The sequence below is a fragment of the Podarcis liolepis genome (assembly GCF_965112155.1).
Source record: "Podarcis liolepis genome assembly, chromosome: 4".
In the NCBI taxonomy this organism is placed as follows: domain Eukaryota; kingdom Metazoa; phylum Chordata; class Lepidosauria; order Squamata; family Lacertidae; genus Podarcis; species Podarcis liolepis.
The window spans coordinates 71,660,132-71,670,549 of NC_139558.1; the positions used below are offsets into that span (position 1 = coordinate 71,660,132).

General features: G+C 40.7%; 1 long non-coding RNA gene across 1 annotated transcript; it reads right to left on the minus strand.

The window, feature by feature from the left end:
- Positions 1-482: 482 nt before the first annotated feature.
- On the minus strand, positions 483-10,199 carry LOC310704813. The gene is made up of 2 exons (XR_014525037.1): positions 10,068-10,199; positions 483-989 (listed from the first exon to the last, which is right to left on the minus strand). It is a non-coding gene; the product is annotated as an uncharacterized lncRNA (long non-coding RNA).
- Between the last annotated feature and the right edge of the window lie 219 nt (positions 10,200-10,418).

Consider the following 10,418-nt stretch of genomic DNA (forward strand, 5'->3'; position numbering starts at 1 on the left):
GTTCAGTAGGTCCACCACTGGTAAGCAGATGCACCAAGGGAGATGCATTACTGTGTGTGGTCTCTGAAGAATGGAGGAGGCATTGTAAATAGATGGCACTTTGTGCCACCACGTACAGTTAAGCACAGTTAATGCTGCCAACCCTTGAACTGGAAATTCACAAGCAGCCCCAAAAGCAACCGAATTTGCTGGCTTTCTTGTTCAAAGTTCCTTCATGACACTGCCTGTATTTCCTGAGCCCATAGGCAATGACTGACTTGTTCCGGATTATTATTATTTTTTTAAAGTGTGATTAATAGCAGTGAAAGCTAACTGCAGCAACTTAGCAAGATGTGAGCTTCCTAGGTTGGGCAGGGGAAGCAGAGAGGCGAGAACACTGTGACAACACTACAAAATATTTTTTAAAGGGAGACAGAACAAGAGGAGAGAGGAGAGGAGGGAGGGAGGGAGGGAATCGAAACAGGAGATCAAGAGCTTGGAGCTTGGAGGTAAATCAAAGCTTTATAATGCAGGATAAATGCTGAAGAGGTTTTCAGGGAGAGGGAAGTGTTGCTGCTGGAGCACATGATCTACTGTAGCCCTTTGCACTTTTATATTCAGATTATTGCTCGCAGCAAGTTCTGCTGGCTTCTGAGCTTCTCCTTTTGTCTCTGGGATGATTATAAAGACAGATATTCCCTCTAGGTGTTCTCTAGCTCTCTGCCTCACTGTTTCCCTCCTGCACTTGCTGCTGTTCTTCCTGCCTCTCTCATTATTTGCTGAGGCTTTCAAGTGCTCCACGACAGGATCCTCAGAACAAAAGGCCGTCATTACATTTATCCCTATTTATCCTCCTCCAATTTAGAATGAATGTGGGCCTCCTACTGAAATCGGCAGCATGAAGATTCATCTTGGTTGTCGCCTTCACCCTTCCTTTGCTTCAGTCACTTTGAATGCTGCAGCAGTTTCATCCGTTAGATTTATCAGGAACCTAATCAACCAGTAACTATCTAGTATAAAATACAAATATGTTTCTGTTAGGTTTCTGCCAACAAACCTAAGGCATGTTAGAGCTAGAAAAACACACGCAGAGAGACCTGTTGCTTATTACTTTCAAATCCCTGTCATGGATGCAATGGCAAATTAGGCATCTGTCTCTGAAGATAAGGATGGGGAGGAATTATACATGGGATCTTTGCTGGTGTTTGGTTTGTGGCTCCCTTTCATCTTGTATTGCTTTCAGAAGTCACACCTTACATTGGCAGCTACCTGTACATTTAACTAATGTAAGTAACAAATTTCTTCTAGTTGCTACCAAATTTTGAGGTAAATTTGAAGAACCCTGGTCAAATTAAACATTTGAGGAAAGTAAAAAAAGTGATTTTGATAAGACTACTGAATTTCTCCCGCAGGAGTATCTGCACTTTCCTGATAACTTTTTGGAGATAACACTTGAATGTGTGCACAAATTACTGAACATTATACTGGGCAGTCTAGGAGGAAGCAGGTATTTCAGTGCTCCTGCAAAAGGCTGAAAGATGCTAATCATCAGTACTAATCAGTCACCCATTCTGGTTCTACAAAGCAAAGGTCAATAGATTCTACACACACACACACACAGAGAGAGAATGTGCACAACATTAAAAGTGCAGACTAATAATGAACTAAATAAAACATTGGGGAAAGGGTTAAAAAAACAACATCACATGTGATTCCAATTTGCATGCAAGATAATTTGGACCAGAATGATAGCTTCCAATGAGAAATTCAATAGTGGTGAAACATTCCTTCTCCCCGCCCCACTCCCATGCAAGCTCTGTTCAAAAACAATTGTTATCAATGCAGGAACTATCCTGTGTTTACGACAAGCGTGACACTCATTCTCTCATCAGTTCTTATCACTTGATAAGAACTGTTACTACAAGCTGTTTTACTACAAAGGAATTTCAGAAATAGACTGGAAAGAGAAGCTGCTGAATTACAACTCATTACCAAACTTAAAACCATGGAGAGACCTGGCCTGAACAAAGACATTGGATTCTTATCTCATTATACATGACAAAGCCATTTCTCACCTTCTCACCCCTTGCTTTTTCCTGTAAGACCTATTGCAGTCGTTAAGAGTCGTCAACAGGCTCATCTCAGCTATCTGCCAATCACCCATTCCCACCACCCTTCTGAGTAATACCCCTCCCCACCTTCCCACTATATAGAAGGATCTGGCAACTTCTGTTTCAGTGTATCTGAAGAAGTGTGCTTGCACACAAAAGCTCATACCAAGAACTAACTTAGTTGGTCTTTAAGGTGCTACTGGAAGGAATTTTTTTGTTTTGACTATGGCAGACCAACACGGCTACCTATCTGTAACTATCACTTGATTTGTTAGCTTCCCTTGTCTTTCAGTAATAGAAGCAGGGAGAAGATGCTGTCCAAAGAGAACAGTGTCTCACAGTGTATCCAGTATGGAGCAGCTGGAAGAGGAGGAAAGGGCAGAGAGTGAAGAAAGAGCTGGGGGGAGGGCTCTTCCAAGCTTTTGGACCCTTGGGAAACACAACAAACCTGATGCCCCTGAAACTGGGTGTGGAGAGAGCAGCTGAATGGGACACAGCTCTGGACAGCCTGAGGAAGTACCATCCACCTTGGGCCTGCCCATAAAAAGGAAGTCTAGTGTGAGAGACTAGGATGTCCACTGTTTCTAGGAACTCCTCTCATTGTGAGACTTTTATGGCTGAGCTAAAAATGCCATGGGACATTTCCTTTCTTCTTCTTTCCAAACCTCTAAATCTGCCCCAGAGGAAGGAATGGAATTTCACTCGCACAAAACTGGATTCCACCTTGTATCTCCCTCCATTTTAAATGAAGCTTAAAATGAAATGATGGTTATATGATGAATGAATCTTTGAAATAAAGTCTACAAATTGCTAAAATCTAATACAGAGCAGGAGTCACAGAAGGCCCATAGCTCAATTGTCAAGAGCATGCTCTGCAATGCCAAATATCTCTACTTAGGGATGGATGTATCTGTCAGTTTTGGTTTATATCCATTTCTTGTTTAACCAGTCTTAAATTCAGATTGTCCCATTTTTACATCAATTTGCATAGGTTTTTTATCTTGCATTTTTTTACTTTGTTTCCCACTATATGTTCTTTTTAATGCAGTTTTAAGGGTGGAGAAATGCATTACAAAATTTGGAGAAGTGAGAAGGAAAAGACAAAAAAAATGAGTAAATCAGTGGAGCACAAAATCTGGAAGAATGATATTTCCAATGTATTCTGATGTTCTGTTTCATTTCAGTCATGCCTTCTTGACATCACTATCCATATTTTTATTTTTACATGAACATGACCATCGTGATTAATCAAAAACTAGAATAGTTGTTTTATGATGCCATATGATTCCTACATTGATATATTCTCAGTAAATGTGTCTCCTCTATATTGTCATTTATCCTTGTGAGTTGCCTCTTTTATGTCCTGCCCTCCAAAAGTGAAGGTTAAACCCAAACAGAAGCTGTATATTTCCATAGCTGGCACACACATCTACAAAGAACACACTAAGTTGTTGGCACACACAACTACAAAGAGCACACTAAATATAATATAACTATAATTCTTATGTAGTGTTTTTATGTTGCAGTTCAATATGATCAAACAAATTTTAGCATGACATGGTGGTGAGGAAAATGGATTTTTTAAAAATGTGAGACATTGGCAAAATATGACGTTAAGCAATTTCAAACCATCATTGACTATAGTAAGCACAATGTAGTATTTTTATTTTTATTTTTTCACTGCAACAGACAGCTGACTAATGTTAAGCACGTGGTCTATTAAGACTCCTAGATCCTTTTCACATCTCTTTCCTCAAAGGAGATGACTGATCTCATTGCAGTGTGCTAAACACATTTCCTGATCCCCTTGAAAAAGGGTCTGGTGTTTGGTTCAGAGTTAGAAATGTTGCCCATGCTCATCAACTTTCATTCCAATATTTGATGCTTTAAAGCAGGCATCACATTGCAATGTATTTCATACAGGCAGGCAGACATTTTATTTGTAAGCTGCCTTTTCATAGTCAAAACCATGTCAAGGCGGCTTATAACATGAAAAAATTACATAATTACAAATATGATAAAAATAGTCATAAACATTCAATAAAACACATCAAAATGTATACAACTAAACTAACAATTTCCACATTAAATCATAATAAGATCTAAAAATAAAGATACAAAAAATAATATCAATAGCAGCAACAAAGCCTGCCAACAAAACCACTAAGCAACACCCCAGGCCCAAGAGTTTGTTCAACTCCCTCAGCTTTTGTAGCTGCAGTTAGCCCTGCCATCCAGGTCAGGTGGAAAATATATGCAAGGCAGGGAACAGGTCTTCCAGGACTTACAACCAATATTTCCCCCTTTCCTCCTTCCTTTGAAAAGATTCAGCAGTCACAAGGACTTGAAATTTGTTTGGTCACCAACTTATTACAATTGTCATTTGGGGTTGGCTTTTTCAAATGCTCAGTGAATATATCTGTTAAGCATACCTGAAATATAACATCAGAAATATATTGGGCAGACTACTTTTTTTGTTTGTTGTACTGCTGTCAATCTTATTTGATGGTCATATTGACTATTTCAAATTGTTCAAGAGTTGCCAAGGTTTTGTCATTCAAAGTATTGTTGTATGTAATGATAGGACACAAACACCGCCCTCAGCTAACTAAGGTAAAAATAGAACTCTATAAATGAACTGAAAATCAGAACTCCATTCCCAGGGAGACCCCTCTAGGACTTTCTCTATTAGCGTTTTATGGAGCACTGAAAACTTGATTGATTAATTTGCCTTTGTCCTACCAGAGTGAATATTGCTTTTGAATATGGGTTTCAGTTGGCCTCTCCTTGATTCTGCTTTTGTTTCTATCTGCTCGTTTTTGCTCTATCACTTGTTTTAATTTGGAATTTCTCTCTTTGTGTAATTATTTGCATATTGCTTCTATTTTTCTTAATCAACTTCAAGACCAGTACCCGGAAAGGCAGGATATACATTTAATAAGAAAGTGAGGTACATGATTTGTCAAAGGGGCATGATATTAGACACTTTCACTTCTTTTCCACAGTTGACCTCCAGTGAAAATACTACATTGTAAATGAACTGGACTATTTTTCACAAGTAGAAAACATTAGTGTATCAATAATGGAAACAGGAAATAAAATAACCACAATTCCATTCCAGATTCAAAACCATGTTTATCTTCTGTTGCAAAAACAGTCTCTTGCGGTACCTTAAAAAGGGACAAACTTCTGTTGGAGTGAGATTTTTGGAGTAAGAGATTACTCCATTAGATTCAGTTCCCAATGAAATACATCATTTGCAGATTTTTGTAAAAAGGTGATTTAGCATCATCATTTTCTTAAGATATTCTTCAAAGAGCGTTGTTCCGTTACCACAATTATATATGACAGTTTTATTAAATTATATATTTCTCGAAAAGCTATATTTCATAATTGAGCATGAACTTTTAAATATTTATGGCACAGCGCTAGTTCAATGGGGATATATAAGGACAGAGTTGATCTCTCTAGTTATTCCAAGAATGTTACCAGTTTGAAATCAAATGCTGCCTTAAAAAAAGTCAAACCAATGCTCTATCTAGTACACTAAAAAAAAGCCCACAGGTTATGCACATTTAACTTGTGAATGTTCAGTTTTACACGTGTGGCAAAAATAAAATAAAAATTAAAAGGGGATGGAAAGGAACGCCCTCCCATCAGATGTCAAAGAGATAAACAACTACCTGACATTCAGAAGACACCTTAAGGCAGCCCTGTTCAGGGAAGTTTTTAATGTGTGACATCTTAGTGTATTTTTGGTTTTTGTGGAAGCTGTCCAGAGTGGCTTGGGAAACTCAGCCAGATGGGCGGGGTACAAATAATAAATTATTATTATTAAGGAAGTGCGGTTTTAAGAAAAATGATGTTGGCAATCCCACCTGCCATTGAACCTAATTGTGCTTTAGGCACAATCCGTGGAACAAAACCCTCACGTAAGTTACAGGCTTATTGTACCAGTTAATTCTTGAAGGTCTTGTGAGGAAATCTTTCTCCACCTGCTACTTTATATCCTTTAGTTGGAGATGTCAGGGAGTGAACCTAGAGCAAATATATGTGTGCATTAAAAAGCACATACATATCTATTTGATCCCACTGAAAGTTGAAAACAAGAATAAAACCATAACAAAGATGTAATGGGACTATTTTCTGATGGTTGCCCCCCCCCCACTAAAAAAAACCCTTTTACATATTCCTTTCTTCAGGTTTAGTTTTTGTTGTAATTAGATTGGTTGTAGATAGGTAGCTGGCCAACTTTGCCTAACACGTTTATTGACTGTTGCCTGGAATTTTTCAAAAAGTCAGCAATCCAAGGATGCACAAATTGACTGGACTTATCACAAAATCATAGAACTGTAGAGTTGGAAGAAACCATGGAGATCATCTAGTCTAATGCAGGAATCTTTCACTCAACATGGGGCTGAAACTCACGACTCTGAGATGCTCTACTGATTAAGCTATCCCTCAGCACTGGAATCATTTGTAAGAGTAATGAATGTTCAAACCATAACTTGTGTAAAAGATTGGTTTTTTCTTTTCTTTTTTAATCCTCTCATTAGCCAAAACCATAGACTCACTGATGATTAAAATGAAGGTGGCATGACCTCATCAGAAAACATTCTATCTGCCATGAAATGTGTGGCATTCCCTTTGGGGTCAAGAAAATCTTTACACTAATATCATATATCCAACATCTTCCCTAAATGCTAAAAACACTAAGGCCCATAAGAATATAATTTACCCGTATTCTGAACTCTACTCAACAGTTAAACCTCTGACCTATCTATGACAAAGACTATTCTAGTGGCAGTAACAGATGCCATTTTGTGGCTGTGGAGAAGAGGTCAAATCTATAAGCTACTTAAGTCCATCTCTATATATTGATTCTTTCAGGGCATACCCTACGTCCCATATATAGAACGCCCCCAGATTGGGCAATGTGTCACTTAAAAATTGTTCTCTGAAACAGGAGTTAGACGGTTGCAAAAAGAATCATTCTCCATCCCTCACAGGCCACACACAGAAAGAGTTCAGAAGTAATCCATATGATCTCTGTTCCCACTGAAAGGTTCAGAAAAGGGCAACCGCAATGATTAAGGGGATAAAGCAGCTCCCAATGAGGAAAGGTTATGACATTTGGGGCTTTTTAGTTTAGAGAAAAGGCAAATAAGAGGAGACATGATAGAGAAGTATAAAATTATGCATGGTGTGGAGGAAGTGGGCAGAGAAAAGTATTTATCCTCTTATAACACTAGAACTCAGGGACATCCAATGAAGTTAATGTTGGAAGACTTAGAACAGACAAAAGAAAGCACTTCATACTGCACTTAGTTAAAGTGTCAAAATAAATTAATTAAAAAAATTGTCCAGTAGCACCTTTAGAGAACACCTAAGTTTGTTCTGGGTATAAGCTTTTGTGTGCATGCACACTTCTTCAGATTACAGTGGTACCTCGTGTTACATACTCTTCAGGTTACATACGCTTCAGGTTGCAGACTCTGCTAACCCAGAAATAGTACCTCGGGTTAAGAACTTTGCTTCAGGATGAGAACAGAAATCGGGTGGCGGCGGCGCAGTGACAGCAGGAGGCCCCATTAGCTAAAGTGGTGCTTCAGGTTAAGAACAGTTTCAGGTTAAGAATGGACCTCCGGAACGAATTAAGTACGTAACCAGAGGTACCACTGTAGTTAAACTGTGGAACTCTCTCTGACAGGAGGCAGTGATGGCCACCAAACTGGATGGCTTCCAAAGAGGATTAGACAAATTCATGGCAATGAGGTGCTATCCATAGTGACTAGGCACAATGCCTTTGTTTTGCGTCCACTTTCAGTCAATATACCTCTGAATTCCAGTTGCTGGGGTTTTTTTTTTAAAAAAAAAATTAATCATTTTTTCAATACAAACAACAACCACAAAAAACACATACATGAAAAACCACAATAATAACACAATTTAACATTTCAGATTTGAGTACTAATATACCTATGACTACACCTTATTAACAATATTTCCCCACCTCTCTTCCCCCTATTTCCCTCCACTGTCCGCCTGATCTCTTAAATATTCCTTCCAGATTTCTTCATATTTATCCATTCTTAATTTGCGTCAACGTGCAATTTGTTTGTATGAAGCTAGTCTGTCCATATTATCAATCCATGTGCTCAATGGAATCTGTTTGCGGCTCTTCCAATTCATCAAAACAAGCTTTTTGCTTCTAATATGGCACGGTACATCCAATTTGTTTGACCCCTTGTAATCTCGTGGGGACACAGCTGTTGCGCCTGTGGGTTTCCCATAGAAGTCTGATTGGCCTCTATGAGAACTGGATGCTGGAGTAGATGGGCCTTTGGCCTGATCCATCAGGCTCTTATCTTCTTCCTGGGAGCTGAGCCCTTTTGGCCCCCTGAATATTTTGGGGGTGGGGGCCACCTCCCCCAATGTCCATAAAGTGTTGAGGCAAAGCACAGAGCTGAATGCTGCTTCTCTTGCCGTGGAGGGGAAGGAGGGTCAAAGCACCCTCCTGCCAGTGGCGGTGCCAGGAGGAGGTGGAGGAGGGCAAACATCTTCCGTTCAAATAGGCCACAAATTTACTGATTAGAGAAATTATTTATTTATTTATTTATTTATTTATTTATTTATTTATTTATACCCCGCCCATCTGGCTGGGTTTCCCCAGCCACTCTGGGCAGCTTCCAACTGAATATTAAAAACAATACAGCATTAGACATTAAAAACTTCTCTAAAGAGGGCTGCCTTCAGTTGTCTTTTAAAAGTAAAATAGTTGTTTATTGCTTTGACATCTGCTGGGAGGGCGTTCCACAGGGCAGGCGCCACTACCGAGAAGGCCTTCTGCCTGGTTCCCTGTAACCTTACTTCTCGCAATGAGGGAACTGCCAGAAGGCCCTCGGCACTGGATCTCAGTGTCCAGGCTGAACGATGGGGGTGGAGACGCTCCTTCAGGTATACAGGACCGAGGCTGTTTAGGGCTTTAAAGGTCAGCACCAACACTTTGAATTGTGCTCGGAAACGTACTGGGAGCCAATGCAGATCTCTCAGAACCGGTGTTATGTGGTCCCGGCGGCCACTCCCACTCACCAGTCTAGCTGCCGCATTCTGGATTAATTGCAGTTTCCGGGTCACCTTCAAAGGTAGCCCCACGTAGAGCGCATTGCAGTAGTCCAAGTGGGAGATAACCAGGGCATGCACCACTCTGGTGAGACAGTCCACAGGCAGGTAGGGTCTCAGCCTGCGTACCAGGTGGAGCTGGTAGACAGCTGCCCTGGACACAGAATTAACCTGTGCCTCCATGGACAACTGTGAGTCCAAAATGACTCCCAGGCTGTGCACCTGGTCCTTCAGGGGCACAGTTACCCCATTCAGGACCAGGGAATCCCCCACACCCGCCCGCCCCCTGTCCCCCAAAAGCAGTACTTCTGTCTTGTCAGGATTCAGCCTCAATCTGTTAGCCGCCATCCATAAGAAGGCTTTGGTATACAGTGCGAGGGGAAAGTATTTGATCCCCTGCTAAATTTCTGGACTGGTTATTTCTTCATCTGAGGGCACACAGGCAAATTTAGCAGGGGATCAAATACTTTTCCCCCTCACTGTAGGCATTGGTTATATATCCTAAATCATCCAGCCTGACTGCTGGTTGCTTATTTTGCAGGGTTGATCCTGGGTTAAGGATCTTCTTATGATGTGCATCAAATAGGAGCACTCCCTCCAACACCACCATTTTGGGAACCTTTAACGGTGTATCCCCAATTCCCAGAAGCAGGTGTGGGTGGACTCCCAACTCCCCCGCTTCCACCTAGACTAGGGATCTAACCCAGTGCCTTATCTGCCAACAAGTTGTGACAATTGCTATGAGGTAGGCAAAACCTACAGAGAGGACCAATTTGTCTGCAGGCAAATTCATCCTTGTCCCTGAATACAGCGACCAAATATTAGCAAGATCTTAGGTAGGGCCTTCTCTCTCACCCCCAGGCAGGACCATATGCTACATAGAGTGGGAGGTGGGGAATCCAGCTCCTACTGAGCTGATGAGTGCCCAGTGAGTGGACCTGAGTGAAGACTAGGGACTGAAGTCTTCACTCACGTCTATCACTCAAGCCACACACCCTTGTTTGCACACGATCGGTCCATTCAAATGCAGTTTCATGAGATGGGGATGCTTGCTTCCCATCCATCTGTTTCAGGCACACAATACTCCCCACAGCCTTGTAGATTACACAATAGACATACAACCCAATTGGGCATCCCATTCCTTATGTTAAATCATCATATGTGTAGGCCTAATCATGTAGATATTTTCATCTTAGTATCAGCAGT